General features: G+C 41.8%; 1 protein-coding gene and 2 long non-coding RNA genes across 8 annotated transcripts in view; 2 read left to right on the forward strand and 1 right to left on the reverse strand.

The window, feature by feature from the left end:
* GRIA4 (glutamate ionotropic receptor AMPA type subunit 4) overlaps nucleotides 1-20436 on the forward strand; it is a 228787-nt gene that overhangs the window by 26317 nt on the left and 182034 nt on the right. The window lies entirely within an intron of this gene.
* LOC307215161 lies at nucleotides 1096-18934 on the forward strand. Its single transcript, XR_013838335.1, has 4 exons — nucleotides 1096-1977; nucleotides 11264-11780; nucleotides 16843-16953; nucleotides 18697-18934. It is a non-coding gene; the product is annotated as an uncharacterized lncRNA (long non-coding RNA).
* LOC307215166 lies at nucleotides 7223-11395 on the reverse strand. Its single transcript, XR_013838339.1, has 3 exons — nucleotides 11312-11395; nucleotides 9262-10028; nucleotides 7223-8430 (listed from the first exon to the last, which is right to left on the reverse strand). It is a non-coding gene; the product is annotated as an uncharacterized lncRNA (long non-coding RNA).

Raw genomic sequence — 20436 nt, forward strand, 5'->3', positions numbered from 1 at the left:
GCTCTAGGAGTTGATGTTCTTTACTTAATACAGACAACCACAAGCCATGCTTCGTATTTTTGGGAAATCTAACATTTAGCATGTTTGCAACTGGGGTTTTGCGGAAAAGTTCTCACACTACAGGTTTTCTTTTTCACAACAGAACATTCCTCCCCATGCACTCTCAAAGTCTGCTGCAGGAGTTGAGGGGCCCTCCAGAGTAAAGGGGGGGGGCAGAGGAGAGAAGGAAGGGAACATCCAGCTTGTCAATATCCTCCTTAAATTGTGGTGCCTGGAACTGGCACAGGACTCCAGGTGTTTATTTTATGTGTGCCTGTTTGCATCCAAGTGTGTCTAGAAAATATAAAATTATTTATCTATCTATCATAATTTAATGTAAACTAGCACAATACAATATCAGTGATGATCACCCCATATAACAATTAGCTGCAGTTGCTGTATGAATCTGTCTAGAATAAAAATGTGAAGCTGTAGAATTGGCATGTGCTGAAAGCAAATTCTTTCCTCCCTCTTCAGAGCTGGGATTGTATAGAGCACCATTCAGTTTCCTAACCATCAGCCTGACATCAGCAAAGCAGCCAACTATAAGAAAATGACACATAGCTAATTAGAAATAGTGACTGGCCATGAATTCTTCCTGATACAAAGTGGATCTTTGCCTTATTTACAAATGTTACTTGACATATTAGTATAAGCTCTGTACTTTATAGGTAAAGATAAAGAGACCCCTGACCATTAAGTCCAGTTGTGACCGACTCTGGGGTTGCGGCACTCATCTCGCTTAATTGGCCAAGGGAGCCGGCGTACAGCTTCCCGGTCATGCGGCCAGCATGACTAAGCCGCTTCTGGCGAACCAGAGCAGCACATGGAAACACCGTTTACCTTCCCGCCGGAGCGGTACCTATTTATCTACTTGCACTTTGACGTGCTTTCGAACTGCTAGGTTGGCAGGAGCAGGGACCGAGCAACGGGAGCTCACCCTATCATGGGGATCTGAACCGCCGACCTTCTGATCAGCAAGTCCTAGGCTCTGTGGTTTAATCCACAGCATAAAATGGCAGGGCTATTGAAATGAAATTAGAAATTTGTGGGCCTTGGAGAGGAGAAGGTGCATTGGTGCAGGCAGAATGTTGTCACTCATATACTATTACACCGTTCATAGTATATGTAAGACAGCACACAAGGAAGCTTCATAAAATATCCGGCTTTTATTGCCTGCCTGGGGTTGCAAAACATGGGTGGTTGCCAAGCTGGCCACATTTTCTGGCTGGTAGGGTGAGTTCATAAGCCACAGAGGCCTGTTCTGCAATAAGCAAAACTCATTAGTAAAATGTGAGCTGGTGCAGTGTACTGTTTATTTAATTCCATTTATGAATGGTTTCCTATGAAATATCTTAAATCAATTTACCAGCAAGAGCATCAACAATAATATGTATATATATAGAAAGCCAATTACAACGATTTCATATATTAAAAGAATTGTGTTGTTGTGTCAAAGTGTCACTGGTACATTACTGATCTATTTAAATAACTTGTTAGGTGCTTTTCCATTGCTCAAGGTACTGTACAGTAGCAAATAAGACGAAGTAAACAAATGTGAATAAATCCCTCCAGTGAAACCATAAAAAAGCAGGACCACTGTAAGAAAACAAGACTAGCCAGTTGATCTGAAGGCCATGCAGAAGAGTTGGATCTTGTTCATTTTGTTTCTCCTCTGCCTCCAGTAGACCAGTAAAGAAGGAGTGCTGCATATCTCAGGGTAAAGTTCATTCTTCAGCCTTGGGAAACCTGCCCCTTCTCATCGAAAGCAGGGTTGCCATCAAGGGTCAGCATGGCTGGCCACCTGTTGAGAGGCCTCCCCTCGGTTGTGTGCCCACCAGCAAGAACCCTCTGGGCCTGCTTTTCTTCTTCACCACTGTATCCTGTTTGTTCACTTGCCTCTGACTCTGGTCCAGAGGGAAGCAAATCACAAAGCTGGTGAGAAAGGGAAGTAGCTGCCACTGTCTGCTTGCTCATTGGCTGTGCCTGATAAGCAAGCTGGTGGTAGCAATTAGGCAGAGGATGAACAGCAGGGAACAATGGCAGTGGGGTGGTGAAACTTGAAACTGAAATCATAACATCATAACATAACATAACAACATAACATAACATAACACAACAACTTATATATATCTACCACCCTTCATCTGAAGATCACAGGGCGGTTTACAGCATGAAAATACAAAACATCTTTGGCCACCTCATCAGAAGAGAAGACTCCCTGGAAAAGACCCTGATGTTGAGAAAGATGGAGGGCACAAGGAGAAGGGGACGACAGAGGATGAGATGGTTGGACAGTGTTCTCAAAGCTACCAGCATGAGTTTGACCAAACTGCGGGAGGCAGTGGAAGACAGGAGTGCCTGGCGTGCTCTGGTCCATGGGGTCATGAAGAGTCGGACATGACTAAATGACTAAACAACAACAACAACAATCATAACAACAGCAACAACCAATGAACCCCTCTTCCACAAGCACATTTAAATGGCCATAGATTGTTTAACCAGCCAAATAAAGAGAGGACCTCTTTGGAGAACCCAGGCCATTGTGTGTTTTCTGAGTAAGCACTGGCACCCTGAAATGAACCTGGAAGAATCTGGGCCACTGGTGCATCTAGAACGTGATCCTGATATTTCACACCATACTTTGTAATGCCGTGGTGGACCATGCCCATTCAATAAATATTAAAACACAGCCCCGTATGTGAACACAATTAACAAGACACATTTTTTAAAAAATCAGAGCATGATCAACGAACTGGAGTTAGGTCAGAGACCCCTTGGGAGCACAATTTCCAGAGATGAAAATGGTGAAAATCGGAGTTAATGGATTTGGCGGCATTGGCCGTCTGGTCACCAGAGCTGCAGTGAACTCTGGTAAAGTTGAGGTTGTGGCTATCAATTACCCTTTCGTTGATCTGAACTACGTGGTCTACATCTTCAAGTATGACTCCACTCATGGCTGTTTCTGTGCTGAAGTGAAGGCTGACAATGGGATAAATAACAACAGTTCTGCCCATCCAAGCATCTTTCTTTCAGTCTTTGAAAATGCTATCTTTTTAAAGAAATTCTATTATAATTTTGCTTCAGATCTGAAAGGGTGGGTACAAAGAATTTTGAGTTAATATCAGTGCAAAGGAACACTCACGTTTAATTCTTGGATTTCTTATTATTCTATGGTCTCTAACCATTCTGATTCTGTTTAGCTTGATTTGCCATAGCTTAACATCTAAAATATGAACATCAGTTGAAAAATGTTTCCAAAATAGAAGTTTGGTAGACGATGGCTCAAGGTAGACCCTTTAAAGTCCAGCAGTTGGAGAGTATCTTTATCAAGCAGAAGACATAAAAGAGCTTTCCAGAGCTCTTTATCAGACTGGATGTTAGACAAAGCAGGGAGTGGAGGAAATAACAAAATTTGGTTCGGTATAGCAATAAAGTCTGCATTTAGTCTCAAACACGAGATCAAGACCACGGAATAGATTGGATTAGTTTCTACCAGCTTGTTGCAAGTTGCTGGTTATACCTAGAATCCTGCAACAAAAAAGCAAAGGCTGACCTCCACCTTTTTAGAAACGAATTCCAGCAGTTACCCATGTTTCTGGTTAGGCAGTGAGCAGAACTAGAGTTGCATGATGGCAGTCTTTATATTAGGAAAGGCTGTGGATTTTGGCACTTATGGATCAAGACAGCTACATTTGTGTTTCATATTGCATTGTTATACTTAATAAATTATGTATGTGAATTGAGAGGAAAATATCTGCTTAAATATCTGAATCCTCAGTATTGCTGATTATGAACTTACATTTACTTAGGAAAGACATGGATAATTAACAATTGGGTGTTTTTATTCAAAAATTAACATTAACCATATTAGTAGATTGCTGAATTTTGAAGTTATAAGAATCTTTTCAGTGTTATTTGGCAAGAAAGGTATTGGATTAAATGTGCCTGCTTATGGGGCTGTTTTCTTTGAATTTTTTGTCAATGATGCTTTGTATTATTGAAGCTTCCAACATTATCCATTAGGTGTACTGTTCTGCTCAACATAGTGAAGAATTTAATTTTAATCTAAGGTCTCCCTGTACTTACAAGAATTTCAGTACAGTGGTACCTCGATTTAAAAACAGCCCTGTTAATGAACTATTTGGTTTACGAACTCCGCAAAACCGGAAGCAGTGTTCCGGCTTGTGAACTTTACCTCGGTCTATGAACAGAAGCCGAACGGTGGAAGGGCACCGGCGGCAGGAGGCCTCATTAGGGAAAGCGCACCTCGGTTTAAGAATGGCTTTGGTTTAAGAACAGACTTCCAGAATGGATTAAGTTCGTAAACCGAGGTACCACTGTACATTCAAACTACTCCCATCAATATAAAATACATTTCTCATTCAGTTAACATACTGGATTTCCAGTTACTACAATGCACTTGGGACTATCATTTAAGACAGTCCAGAAACTTCCATCAGTTTAGAATGAGGTGGCTTGTATCTTGGGTTGTACCTGGAGTTGGTAGTATCGACCATACTATGTTTTTTGCCAGATTCATTGGCTTTCAGTTTGTTTTGGGGGTTCATTGAAGGCACTTGTTTTTCTCTTTAAAGCCCTGAATTGCCTGGTATCAAAATTTTATCAGGAACCATCTTATTCTGTATGCATCTGTTCAAGATTTGAGTTTTGAGGCCAGAAGTGTATCTGGTGGGGTTGAGAGACAGAGGTGGCCTTTTCAGTTGTGGCACCTAAACAATGGAATAGCCCCAACAGAGGGAGCTTCATCAGGTATTTAAAACTCATTATCAATTTGATTTCTTCATTATTAATTAGAATTAGGGGGGCAATGAATTAATATTTGGCTCTTCCAGGAATTGCAAATTCATGTGTGAATATCTGTGCAAGGAATGGATAATGGAATTACTTTAAAACAAATTGGAAGCCCTTTTCATATTATCCCAGTGATTCTGTGCTTATTTTGCTTGTAGTAATTCATTTTTTTACTGCAGCTGTAAAATCATAATGCAATTATGAAGCCATTAAAGAATCATCTCTTTGTAGTTTGTACTTCATCTGATCCTGCTATTTAATTGAAAAATCAAAATGCACAATTTACTGCCATTAATGATCTTTGATTGATATGGATTAATAAAAAAGGTTTAAATGACAGACATAACACAGCAGGCTTTTTTCCTGAAATTTATAAAATAATAGATTTCTGTACACCTCTGTATTTAAAATTCACAAGATAAGAAGTATCCTGGGGTTGCATTTGACAGTTAATTGGGTCCAGCATTTAAGACAAATAAAGCAATGCAGCTTTAATGAGCAAATATGCTAGTAAACACAACATAATACAAAGTTATGCCGAATTTTGTGATCCGCTCTTAATACTGCATGTCCTGTTTTGCAACAAGATGTCATTCAGTTCTGCATATTTTGAATCAAGGATGGCTAGCTTATTTTGACCTGTGGTCTACACTCACCTTTGGCCAATCCTGAGGAGCCTCATGCCAGCAGTGTGTGTGGCCAAAAGTGGATGTGGTCACTTCACACTATCACATGCAAACTCTGTAATGGATGCAAAGGCAGAGGAGATACACAGGAACACAGACACACAGCCTCTCCACTCAGCTGATTCATGCGGATCAGCTGAGGAAAAGTGTTGTCACCCACTATCTGCTCATTAAATGCTGGGCTCTGCCCACTCCAATGCTGTGTCTAATTTATGCTTTTATTTTTGCTGCCAAAATCAGTTGGGTCATAGGTGGCCAGAAAAATTTGCTTGGAGGCAGGGTCAGGCTCCTGAACTGGGAAGTTAGCCACCCCTTCTATAATAAGATTAAAGATAATCACAGATTATTTTATATTGCTGTATTTAGGAAGTAGACTTCTGGCAGCACCATTTTGAGAAGAGTATAGGAACAGTGGCCAGCGAAAACACCAATCTGAATTGGTATATGACAACGCTTTGTGCACACTTTTGTTGCTCTTAGATTGCTAAATTAGAGGCCAGGTGGCATCTCTGAGGACCATGCTTGACTCAGGGGGTTTATAGTTGTTGAACTCTCCTGTATTGCTTAGATGTTTTTCAGTTCCATAAATGGCATTGTAGGTACAAACATATATCCAGCCCTTATAAAAATATTCTTTAGTTCATAAAAGGTAAAGGTAAATGGACCCCTGACCATCAGGTCCAGTCGTGGCCGACTCTGGGGTTGTGGCGCTCATCTCACTTTATTGGCCGAGGGAGCCGGCATACAGCTTTCGGGTCATGTGGCCAGCATGCCTAAGCCGCTTCTGGCAAAACCAGAGCAGTGCACGGAAACACTGTTTACTTTCCCGCCGGAGCGGTACCTATTTATTTACTTCCACTTTCAGGTGCTTTCAAACTGCTAGGTTGGCAGAAGCAGGGACCGAGCAACGGAAGCTCACCCCCCGTCATGAGGATTTGAACCTCTGACCTTCTGATCAGCAAGACCTAGGCTCTGTGGTTTAATCCACAGTGCCATCCACATCCCTTCTTTAGTTCATACACAAGCCTCTTTGTATATGTTGGTGGACTAGTTGCATGATCAAATATTTGCTATGGGTGATGTAGGAAAAGCTGGGTGGGAAGTTTAGCATTGTGTCTTTAGTTCATATACAATGCTAAACTTCCCACCCAGCTTTTCCTACATCACCCATGACAAATATTTGATCATGCAACTAGTCCATCAACATATGCAAAGAGGCTTAAGCAATTTTCTTTACCTTCTTTTATTGGTTGTGTTTGTTGTAATTAGTTTTAGTGTCTATATTGTGTCTGTAAGTCACTTTGGCTCACCTTTGTACTTACAATAATAATAACAACATTGCTGTTGCCGTTGCTGTTTTTTTGCCTGGACAAACAAATGATAGATGGGGTGATAGAATCAACCAGGTAGCAGGTAAAACTGGGACAAAATATTCACATAAGCAGTTCGGTGGATTGTGAGACTTAAAGGCTTAGGAAGAACTTCCTGACAGTAAGAGCTGTTCGACAGTGGAATTTGCTGCCAAGGAGTGTGGTGGAGTCTCCTTCTTTTGGAGGTCTTTAAGCAGAGGCTTGACAACCATATGTCAGGAGTGCTCTGATGGTGTTTCCTGCTTGGCAGGGGGTTGGACTCGATGGCCCTTGTGGTCTCTTCCAACTCTATGATTCTATGATTCTATGATCTGTGCATTAGAGAAAGAAGGCGCAAGATGTGGGACAAGACTCTGGAGCATCGCTTTGGACATTCAGACGATTGGAAAGAAGACTGTTGAAATTTCAGTTACGTGGACCAGTCCTTGGCTTCTTCCTTGTGGTTCTGAGGCAGCTGCCTATAGCTTCATGTTCAGCCTGTGTTGGCACAGTGCTGGGTACCACCATCTCGATGCCGTTTCAGACAGCAAGCGTCCCTGCGTGCGTATTTGCAAACCACCCTTATGTAATAAATTGTAGCATACAGGTCCTAGATTAGTCTTGCATGTTACCACCATATGTTTGGGCATGAAAAGTGCATCTCTTCCCCATTTTTCACAATCACATGGGGGCATACAAGAAAAAGCTATAGTTCTGTTATGTTTTTCCAACATGCTGGCTTCTGGTTGTGCAGGCAGCGAATATTCAAGTGCTTACATCAACTGTCTCAGCAAAATTAGACAGCTGTATTGGTAATCTTGCTCCAGTCTGTGTGCTGACAAGCAGTGCATGAGTAATGCAAGAGGCCTTTCCAATGTGACCCTCTTCCCGAGCAATAATGAGCAACAACAAAAAATCTGCATTATCAGCTATTAGTATATGCCGGAATTAGGATCAAGAGGAGGAAAGATGAGCCCTTAAGTATATGTTTATTACATTTTGTACCAGCTGAGGTCAAGCTAAGTAAGGAAATAGTACCTTGCCAATATTTGGTATGCTTTAATGTTTTAGATTGGTTTGGACTCTATTCCCTACTAGCAAGAGGCATTTAAAGCTTAGTGAATTTATTGTGCCTTATACAGCAGGCTATATGACCTGTAAAAATATTTCCATTTAAATTACAGTTTGGATGAACAGATAAGTGCATTAAAGAGTGATCTTTCATGCTCTGTTTCAAAGGTAATGAAAATGTTACTTTGAAATAGAAATCCATTTACCTGCAGAGGCGTTCATTACCAGCAGTAATCTCAAGATTAATAGTCAATAGATATTGGCGATTGTGAATAAACCCTGCCATCTTTTAAACATCCAAATACACGTAAAGGAAGAGTGAGTGACTTCATTGCCATGTACTTTTCTGTTGTGCTTGGTTTTTAGCAAAAAGGCACAGTGTAGCTGTTGTAGATGGGTCTTTTCGAGCTTTATTTATGCTGAAAAATCAGCTCTGACCATACTGCTAACTATAATCAGCAAGAGATTACCTGGTGTCAGAGCTGCCTCTAGGTCCCAGCTCACAGAGGACCAACGCTAGGCTGTAGTAATGTACAAAAGTCTTTATTGAAGTTCAGTTTCCATTTCAAAGCCACAGCGTGCAGCCCTACGTCTTAAACCCTAGATCGGCGAAGTCCCGTCTGAGTCTCCTCCCCTATGACACCAGTTTAAGATCCTAGCCCTGCTCCACCTTTTACGCTGCTCTCTCCTCCTCTGGGTCCTCCTGCCCGCTGGGGCATTGCCCTTTCTGGACTCTTCCGACGCTGAGTCGCTTAGCTCCTCCCCCTCCCTCCGCCGGGCTTCAGGACCCGGTTCCCAATCCTCATTCTCTGCTGTCCCGTGCTCCTGTACCTTTGAACTTGCCTCTCGCGCCAGCCCAGTGACCTTTCTCCTAACCGTTACACTACTTCGGTCACTGCTTCCCTCTTCCGGGACACTGGCCGGATCTGACCTCTCCTCCGTTGTCCGACTTTCTGATGGAGGCGTGGTCAGCCCTGCCTTATCTTCTCTCCCTGGTGGGGAATGCACTGGCCCCGATCCTTGGGACTCTTCCCCCCCACTCTGCTCTGGTGGGGAAGCTGGTCCTGATTTCCAGCTACTGCTCTGGGAGTCCCTGCTGCCCCCTTGCTCCTGGGGCATTCCCCTTGGGAACCCCCTGCCCCTGGCCACTGGCGCCCCCTTCTGTGAATCTTCCGATTCGCTGGAGAGGCTCATGGAATCCCTCGGTCCACTGTACTCTTCTCCTACGCTCCCCTCGGATTCTTCCCCTTCGCTCTCCATCTCCTCTCTTCCCTGTGCCTCTGCTCCTGAGCCCCTGACACCTGGTAAGAGAAGGCAATGCATAAAACATCAGCACTCAACAAGCAGGTGAAGTAGAAGCAAAAGGCCTTCTGCTCATGAACATGAAAGTCCTCAAGGAAAAGCTCTCCGACTCACAAATACCATGTTGTGTAATTATTCACTCATGTAAGGTGAGCTACAGGTGCATGTAGGATTCATTGACTAGAATTTTAATGGCAGATTTCTTAAATTGGTTGGACATTTTCACTAATACTTAGACTCTGAATCTGAATGCTGTACTGCTGTCATTTCAAGAGGGAGGCTGAGATGGGTTTTAAATTTTAATCCCCAAACAAATCCAGCAGGCTCAGGGATGACACCTTAGGATGTGAGAAATTGACATTTCCCATGACACTGAAATAAACAAAGGTTAAGATCATAAACTGGATCCCAAGGATAATCCCTTACTCAACTGAACACCCAAATAGGCCCATGCCTTCTGATTTATTTAACGGAGGGGAAATGGGAACTTGCTGCTTCAGGACCAGAAGGAAAGAAGGAAGGGGTCTATATGTTGGAGGATAAAAGAGTAGCTATATTTTTATTTATTTATTATTATTAAGATGCTCTCTGCTTTACATCAGTTTCTGGGAAGAGATACAGTAAAGGCAATTACTCAGGGACTTGAACATACCTTAAATAGAAGAGGATATGCTTTATCTGAGGCCTGCTGCAGACTCAGTTCCTGGCATCTCCTGTTAGGTAGCAGGTGATGAAAAAAGCATCTGTCTAAGACTCTGGAAAGCAACTGCTTGTTGGAATAGACAATATTGGGCTAGGTGGGCACAAAGTATGTGACCTTCTATAAGGCAGCTTCCTATGGTTATTAAGCAAGTGGCATAGATATGCTTGCAAGAGTGTTGTTTTGTAGGATCCTTATTCAGAAATGGTGACAATGTCAGGCCAGTCTCAGGATGGGTATCAAAGAGACATTGTTATGTCCTCAGGTACTAACCTGTTTTTGTTGGTTTGTTTGAGAGCCATACAATATGGAGGCAGAATTTACCATGAATTCTCATTTTGTCTCCACTGCCACCACCTCTGGTGAAACTTTATTCTCACTTTTTCTAAACACAATTTGAGTATTTGTGCTTCTTAATTTTTTATAATGAAGGGTATCCACAACTCAAGAGTTGCTCAACGTGACCCTTTCCTGCTGCCACCCATTCCCTTAGAATGCCTTTGAAATTACCTAGTACAGGCATAGGCAAACTCCGGCCCTCCAGATGTTTGGGACTATAATTCCCATCGTCCCTGAGTACTGGTCCTGTTAGCTAGGGATGATGGGAATTGTAGTCCCAACCATCTGGAGGGCCGGAGTTTGCCTATGCCTGTCCTAGTAGCTTGATATAATATAGTTAGGTGTGACATGAACAGCAGCACTAGAGATGGGATGGAACTATTAACTAGAATTGTTTACAAGGGGATCCTGATACATTGCAGTTTTGTATGCCCTTGATGACAGTTTCTAAAGACTTAAGAGACCCTCTTGCTGACAATGGCCTTTAAAAGGCTCATTTCTCTGGCCAAATTCCCTAAGTCTCTGTCCCAGTCAAATTCACTTACAATCTGCTCCAGCTGCTTCTGGTTGTACTAATGGCTACTTGGTTTTCTAAAACATGCTTGTGTAACCTTCTGGTAAGACCTTTAGTTACAGCGGTACCTTGGGTTAAGAACTTAATTCATTCTGGAGGTCCATTCTTAACCTGAAACTGTTCTTAACCTGAGGTACCACTTTAGCTAATGGGGCCTCCTGCTGCCACCACACCAACATGCAATTTCTGTTCTCATCCTGAAGCAAAGTTCTTAACCTGAGGTACTATTTCTGGGTTAGCGGAGTCTGTAACCTGAAGCACCTGTAACCCGAGGTACCACTGTAGTTATTTTAAACTGTTTCATGTTGTGTTTTAACGTTGCAAACCCACCCTGGACCTTAGGGTGAAGACTGCATAATAAATAACAACAAAAACAAAAACAACCCAGTCACTGTCTCCCTTTTTACTATCTTCTCCAGCACAGTACTGTTAATACACACTGGGGATGAATCGCTTAATATTCAGCTCTGTGCTTGTCTACTTTCACTTCAGTCTTCTCTGCTCTTGCCTCACACCTCCGTCATCTGCTAACTTTCCCAACTGACAGTTAACTCCCAATTGACAGTCCCAAATGACAGTTAACTGCCTATCTTTCACCAACTAGAACTTTCAGCTGCAGCATGCTGTTTCCCAGACCAATCAAAAATGAATTTATCTGATCCAGGCCCTGGCTATAAATATTAAAAGCAGCCTTCTTTCTCTCCCCTTTCTGAATCTTATCACCAAGCAGTTGCTGATAAACAGGCCTGCAACATAGTAATAGTGCAAGGCCTCAAACTTGGGCATTTAGCACTCTGGCAGCAATGAGGTTGCAATAAATCTTTTAGAAAGCACAAAACGCAGACAGACATATACACAACCTTTCTCCATGCCCTCCTATGTAATGGAAAGTGCATTTAAGTCAGGTATGAAGAATGTTATTCTAAAGCAGCAATGCAGCAGCAAGCAAAGGCTCTAGCAGCTCAGTCAGCTGCTTGTGGCTGGAAAGCCAAACAGGAAGTTTGTGACTGTTGCCATGGGAACAAAGGGGCAGTCCATTCTGTACTGAGCACCGGATGTGAGCTCAGTGTGTGTGTCATATGACCTGTACAGGATGTACATGGGTGGAGTTTATTCTTACTGCTGTTGAGAGCAGACATGTTTTCTCTGTACTGAAGTGAAAGACAGAAATAAAAGATGTAAATAGATTTCTGTCTGCTTCTTTCCCCTCCCTGGGGGACACCAAAGGGGAGAGAGAAGGAACGGTGTGTTTTTCTCACAGCCTGAGAAGAATCGCCGAGACCTCGCCTGCTTATCTGCCACGGGAGTAGCAGCCGGGAGGTCGCCGAGTGCCTGGAAGACTGGCACATCCCTCTGACCCAGGCAGAATTCCAACATGGTGAAATTTACTCTTGTCCTGGAACTGGAAACGGTGATACTGCTAGGTGCACTAATAGTGTAAGTTCAGACTGATAAGCTCTGTCCTCTGTCTGCTGCAGCCGTGATAACAAACATGGCGCCCTCTTGATGTTGTTGGACTTCAGCTCCCATCAGCCCCAGCCAGCATGTCCAATGGTCAGGGATAATGGAAGTTGTAGTCCAAAGCATATTGCCTATTCCTGGGGCTTTAAATTTCCATGAAGTGAGAGGTCAGACCAAAAATAATATTTCTCCCTTTGCTGTCCCTTGGTTGCTATCAAGTAACTATCAAGTAACACAAATGTGCATGCAGGTTGTTGGTAGTGAGAGGCAGAAAGAACAAAGGTAACTCACTGAAATATTTGAAGAGGGTCAACTTTACGATCTTCCTCACACCTAAACAAAGGCTTTTCCAACAGGTTGGCCTCCAGTTTGAGAATTAATTGTCTAGAGACTCCCCAACCAGGTGCCCTCTATAGGTTTTAGACTATAGCTCCCATCAATCTGCATGACAGATGTTCTGGGATGATGTGATCCAAAATATCTGAAAGGCTCGAGGTTTTGGAAGGCTGGTCAAGAACTGGGATTCTTAAATCTGAACCACGTTGCCTTTAGTGATAAACAGTATATATGATAAATTGATATTCTGCCTTTAGCATGGGCATAACATTTGATAGTAGCACAGTTTGACACACTTACCCTATGCAAGATGCCTTTACTCACAAGTAAATGCTATTGATGTCAAAGAGGCATATTCACAAATATTACATCCTTAAAAAATTGTGTGGCGGGGTAGTGAAGCCAATAATGGTGAAATATGCAGTGAAATATTGGGCCTGTTGAATTTTAAAAGCAGTAAATTTAGCTCTGGCACAGCTGGTTCATTTATGCTTATGATTCCTTATGATTCCTTACTACTTCATGACCTGAAGCTTAAATACTTGAACGGGCCCCACTAAAAACTTTTGTGTTTGAGGCATATGAGGATATAAGGAATTTCCATCTGTTATTAGGGCCTCACTTAATACTTTAGTCATCATCTGATAATCAAGCTGTATCTTGCCTGATTTTACCTCACATTTTCCTGTAACTCTGGACTGGTTTGCCCAGGTAAAATAAAAGACATCCTGTTAAAGGCAGATAGAAAGATCACATCACAGCCTGTCAGTTTCAGTAAAAGACACCTTTTTTAATGTCTGGCTGTCCTAAATTTGACCTTGTCATTTTATGCCCTAGTGGGCATTTACTATTGTTAGCTTCTTAAACCAGGGCAGAGACAAATATAAAAGCATGAGGAACTATTCTGTAAATCACAGTAGGCAGGAAACAAACATTTATAAAGCACAAAATGCATAAACCTTAGTAATAATTAGTTCATATAGAGCAGCAATTGTCTGTGGCCCTCCACTCAGGCAGTAGGTGGATCTTGGAACTCCTCAAATGCTGGAGACTGATTATAGCAGTTATGGTAGGGAATTATCCCATGATAGAAAAAAATAGATCAGATATGTTTTAAATGTGTCCCTGTGTGTGTCTGTGCATGCATGCATGTACAATGTGAAGTGTTCTGCTCAGAGAGCACAGCAGAGCCCTAATCAAATCATTACTGAAACCATTGGTATTTGCACTCATCCTGCTTTCTGCAGAAGCATATTAAAAGTGTGGCACCCTTTGTGGCAGGAGTATATTATCATTATTTTATTGATTGGTTGATTGGTTGATTGATTGATTGATTGATTGATTGATTGATTGATTTATACATACATACATACCCCGCCCATCCGGCCAGGCCTCTTCAGCCACTCTTGGTGGCCCCCCAACAGAATATCAAAAACACAATAAAACATTAAACATTAAAAACTTCCCTAAACAGGGCTGCCTTCAGATGTCTTCTAAAAGTCAGGTCATTGTTTCTTTCCTTGACATCTGATGGGAGGGCATTCCACAGGGTGGGCACCACTACCGAGAAGGCCCCACACTTCTCACAGTGAGGGAACCGCCAGAAGGCCCCTGGAGCTGGACCTCAGTGTCCAAGCTGGACAATGGGGGTGGAGACGTTACTTCAGGTACACTAGGCCGAGGCCATTTAGGACTTGAAAGGTCAGCACCAACACTTTGAATTGTGCTTGGAAATTGTACTGGGAGCCAATGTAAGTCTTTCAGGACCGGTGTTATAGCGTGAGGGAATGATCTCCTCCCATGAAATACTGGAAGGAAGAATTGCAACAGATACAGTGGAACCTCGGGTCGCAAACATGATCCATGTGGGAGGCATGTTCACAGTCCGCAGCGTTTGCAACCCTCAGTGCCACATCTGCACACACGCGGATGCGATTCAGCACTTCTGCGCATACACAAAGTGTGATTTAGCGCTTCTGCGCATGCGTGAGCACCGAAACCCGGAAGTAACCCATTCCGGTGCTTCCGGGTTTCAGTGCGTCCGTAACCTGAAATTGCATAACCCAAAACGTCTGTAACCCGAGGTACCACTGTATGTGGTCATGTCTTCAGCCAATTATGCAAGGCAATAAGAAGAGAACAGCAATGATGGACAACTGGTGTGAAATTTATGGCATGTAATGCCTTAAAAGAAAATATTATGAAAATGATGTACAGGTGGTACATGACCCCAGTCAAGCTAGCAAAAGTATATCATTTGCCTGATAACAAATGTTGGAAATGTAAAGAAACTGAGGGAACATTCTTTCACCTATGGTGGACGTGCCCGAAGGTCAAGGCTTTCTGGGAAATGATCTATAATGAACTGAAAAAGGTATTTAAATATACCTTTCCTAATAAACCAGAGGCCTTTCTTCTGGGCATTGTCGGCCAATTGGTGCTAAAGAAGGCAACAACAGCAGCAAGAATACTCATCGCAAAGTATTGGAAGACACAAGATTTGCCCACCCTGGAAGAATGGCAGATGCAATTGATAGACTATATGGAATTGGCAGAAATAACTGGCAGAATCCGAGACCTGGGAGAAGAGTCGGTCGAAGAGGACTGGAAGAAGTTCAAAGAATATTTCCAAAAACATTGTAAAGTGTTTGAATGCTAAAATGATGTTGGATATAAAGATAATATGGCATCAGTGACATAGTTAAAAGGATTATGTAAAAATGTTTTAAAAGAAAAGGGTGAAAAGACCAGAGTAAAGTTATGTCAAAATTAAACAAAATGATATAAAGGAAAAATCTGAGACATAATAGGTTGAAGTGTATAATATTGAATAAGATTTGAAAGAGGGTAAGGAATTGCTGAATTCGATTGTGTAAAGGGGAACACAGAAAAGGGAGATGCGAGGAAGTCAGGAAAGAGGGTTATAAAGATAATAAGTAAAAAACTAGATTTTCTTTGTCTTTTGTTTTTTCCTATCTTGTCTATGTTCTTTTTATTGTACTTTTTTGTTCTGTTTGATTGTGCTTTTTTATTGTTTTTCTTTTTTCGTTTGATTGTGATGCTTGTTTTATTATACAAAATCTTAATAAATATCTTTTTTAAAAAGAGAGAGAAGAAAACAGCAATGGGGAATGGGGGGAGAGCGGATGAAGCAAGAGTCAGTGTATATTATGAGAATGTGCAGTAATGATGTAGCGTACACATTAAATCTTCAGTAAGTCACATTTGTCAGTAATTTAATACTAAGAATATATATAGTGCGGCAGCAAAGTGTGCAAGAAATTGCTTCATGCAGATCTTGTTTGTACAGTATGCCAAGATAGAACATGGTTTATCATGGGCAGACAAACATGCAGGCACCCAGGATAGGAGATTATGGCTGCTTTGCTCCTCCATCGGTTGTTCTGCTGCTTTGCTGTACTGACCTAAACAGTAGGTTGGCTTAAAATGCCCTACTAGCCCAGATCAACTGTAAAACCATAGGGCAAGCTCTGCACTCAGCGCATGGTTTGCTGGAGAGACCTGACTCACCCTGTGGCTTGTGCAAAGGGCAGTATATTCATTAATTAAATATCTAAATAACCATCAGCCCAAGTTCGGATAGCATACCTTACCAAACCATGTCTTAGCTCAGCACTGCAGCAATATGACTACAGGAGGAGCAAAGCACCAGGCCAGTAATTACCTTAGTGTCTCTACAATGATCACGAAGTAGGTAAGTATAATTATCCACATTCTGCAAATTGTGTGTGTGTGCACACGCATGAAAGTGAGGGAGGTACAGAGACTGGTTTTCCTAAGACTGACAATTCTAAGTGAATTCAGAGAGAGGTTTAGAACTGGGAGGCTCCTATATTCTACTATATATGTCTTAGCTCGTTTCAGGAGATTCTGGAGCACATTCTACAGCATACACTCTTCGTTCAGGACATTGTCTAAACATGCAGGTACCATTACTAAGGTTCTCATTCATGAATATTCTGAGGATCCTTAATACCATTCTGAGGAACTGCAGGTTTTGCTGGAACACAGTTTGAGAAGCTTAGAATTAGAAGCTTTTAAAATTAATAATAAAACCCTGTGCGCTGTATCTTTGACCATTGTGGTTTGAGTTGTGGCTGAAGAAGAAGCCTGGCTTATAAATGACTGTAATATTTCTGTCTCATTCAGATATATAGCATTTTTGCAGAGCAATGTACGCAGGTGAAGAAAACTGTTTTTATTAGAGTGGCCGAGGCAATCTCAAGAAGGTCAAGGCGATAAATAATTGTCAAAAACTCTGTAGGTACACAGAAAGTTTCTTGCTTACTAAGAGGTAGTGAAAAAGATCAAACTCCTTTGTCCCCAGAGAGAATTCATTACTTTGAGCTGATGAGTTAGATTTGCACTTTGATTTAGGGATCATATTTTACAGAGGACAGCATCTGCTTGGCATTATAGATGGCACCAGTTAGCGGAAGGTTGTGTTGAATGACAATCACTGGTGCTAGTGTGGTATAGCAGCATCGAGCCGAGTTCAAATCATTGCTTAGCTGCTCCCTGAATTCCTGCTAGAATATTTTCAACATTTTTATCTGATTTTAATGATATTATGCCGGACTGACTGTTTTTAATTGTTGTTGTATTGTTATGGATTCCTGCTGCTGTTCAGTTGGGATCCATGATATATTTTAAATGTTATGTATTTTGTGTTTTGATATCTTATGAGGAACAGGCTTTAAAAGCCCTAAAAGCCAGCCTAAAAATACATTAAAACTGAGTGACTCTTTCTCTGCACCTATCTAACACTGAGAGTGCACACGATCAGTATACATGGCCGATAGGGCAGTATATGCAAAAGAAACATTCCGGGTGTGGGCTTCTCATTCCTCCAGTCTATTGTGGTGTGCATCATCAAGGGAAGGTGATAATCTAGGAAGATTTAGTCTAGTAGGATTGAAATTCTGAAGTAGACTAGAAGTTTAAGGGAAAGCTAGTGTCAGGACCCTGGACAAGGACCAAGGGGCTGTTTCTGAACTACAGCTGAGGCAACAAAAGCAGCTGGCAGAGCTTTATAGTGTGGAATGAATAGTTTATACAAAAGACCTGCCCCCTAAATACTGCATCTGGTCAGCTAATAGGCCTGTATCTTTTTCTGCAGCCATCTGCATTTTCCAGGCAGTGTGAGTTCAAACTTTAGGGACTTATTTTTGGAAAGCTTATTGGTTCTTTCATTATTCCTCAAGGAGTTTGGCTGAGTCATCAGAGTCCAGTAGTAGAGGTGCCCCCTTTGTTGTTCAGGGGACAAGATGTGGGTTCCAGTGCCAGAAGATTGACATGGCAAGTGGATTCACCTTCAATCCTCAAGTCTACCGTTGTACGAGGACTTTGCATCTGAGGAATCATAGAACTATAGAGTTGTAAGGGGCTCTGAGGGTCCTCTAGTCCAACTGCCTGCAGTGCAGGAATCTCAGCTAGATCATACATGGCAGATGGCCGTAACTTCACCCAGTTCACATTTACCAACTTCCTCACAAGAATATAATGGAAGACTTTGTCAAAAGCCTTACTGAAATCAAGATACACTATGTCTACAGAATCCCCCTTTTCCACCAAGCTTGGGCTTCAACTCTCTCCTTGCATTGTTGGACACTGTTTTCCCTTTGGGTAAAGACAGGCAAAGTAGGTGTTGAGCAGTTCTCTCTGTATCCCAATAGCATTTCTCCAACTTCTGCATGCAAGGGACTTAATACTTATTCTTCCTCTCGCTTCCACTGATTTCAGTGGGATTCTTTTTCATGTCAGATATTGAAGACTAGGGCCCATCTCTATTCATTGACTATGTGTAAAACACAAATGTCAGCACACAGTATTTTTGAGGGGTGGAGGTGGAATGCAACTTAACTAAGATGAAGCCTCAGCAAGATTTATATCTTATTCAATAGCAGTTGTTGCAAAATAAATCTGCTTTTTGGCATAAATATGTTATAGTATTGCAGTAACGATTCTACTGGTAATGATAAAACATCTACTCTTATTTTACAGCCAGGAGATGTAGGAAATGGATATCTCCCAAAATATCCTTCTCAGCAAAAAAAAACTATTCTTGTTTTCTGTTTTACGCTGCCCTGTGGAGGAAAGGAGTATGGTCCTCTTACTGATGCAGGCTTGATGATGTTGGTGATGGTGATTAATACATTTATACCAGCCTGATGTTGTTCTTTTTATTAATTATGATGTTAGACCTATGATGTGTTTTCTGAAAGACACTTTACTTGCTTTAATAAAGAAAAAAGGAGAAAATACATTTATGAATTGCTTCCCATGAGGCACCCCAAAATGATTTATAATATAGTAACATATATAAAACAGTTACATATAAAAACAATTAAAATGACTGCATATATAAAAACATTTTTAAAAAACAAACAAACCCAGGTATGAATATTTAAAAAAAAACAGTTTAAAACAACAGCACATACGTCAAATCAATTTGGATCAAGGAGAGATACCAACAGAGATAAAGATTTTAGAAGGCTTGTTGAAAGAAAAACATATTTAGCAGGCATCGAAAAGACAGCAGAGAATGTGCCTTCTGACATAAAGGGACGGAGGGAGTGGAACCTGTTCAAAAATGTATTCCACCAAATCTAAAGAAATTCTGGGCTAATTGAAGTGGACTTGTTTGCCTTACACCTCATCAACCAAATTTTGAGGTTCTTCTCCAGATGCTACCACCCATGGGCAGAGGCTACAGATGCCCTCCACACCAACTGGCTCAAAGGACTTATTTTTGCATTCCCTCCCACACCCCTCTAGCAAGGACCCTCAAGAAGGTATGGGAGGAACACAACAAAGTAGTAATGATAGCTCCTTGCAGGCCGAGGAACCCTAGTTTTCTGAGATAACATGCATTGCAACAGAACCCCTTTGGCGTCTCCTGGTGTCCCCAAGACCTCCTCACACAAGGTCACTCACCCAGACCCATAATGGCTCAATCTGACTGCATGGCAATTTAAAAAAGATGCTTCTTAAAATCAGGTCTGTCCCCCAACATAGTGGGGACCATCCTATCGGCATTACAACCATCTACTTTTTGGCTGTACCAAAGCACCTGGACAGTCATCCTTCAATGGTGCAAGTGTAACAACAGGGGTCATCAAATGCCAACAGGCCAAACCCTACGCCAAAGGATCAATGGACATAAATCTGATATCAGGAATCACAAAACAGAGACACCAGTAGGAGAACACTTCAATCTCCCAGGACATTCTATACAAGATCTCAAAGTAGCTGTCTTATTACAAGAGAATTTCAGAAATAGACTGGAAAGAGAAGTTGCTGAATTGCAACTTATTACCAAATTTAAAACCATGAAGAGACCTGGTCTGAATAGAGACATCGGATTCTTATCTCATTATACATGATAAAGCTATTTTTAGCCATCTCACCCCTTGCTTTTTCCTGTAAGACCAATTGCAGTCGTTAACAGTCGTCAACAGGTTTACCACACCTATCAGCCAATCACCCATTCCCACCACCCTTCTGAGTAACACCCCTCCCCACCCTCCCACTATATATAAGGGTCTGGTGACTTCTGTTTCAGTGTATCTGAAGAAGTGTGCTTGCACCTGAAAGGTCATACCAATAACAAACTTGGTGGGTCTCTAAGGTGCTACTGGAGGGAATTTTTCTATTTTGTTTCGTACAGGTGTTCAGACAAGGCAAGCCTCCAAGACCATGACTTGCTAAGTGGCTGGGATGTCTTAAAGTGCAGGATTATCA

This window comes from Podarcis cretensis (genome assembly GCF_951804945.1).
Source record: "Podarcis cretensis genome assembly, chromosome: 4".
Lineage (NCBI taxonomy): Eukaryota > Metazoa > Chordata > Lepidosauria > Squamata > Lacertidae > Podarcis > Podarcis cretensis.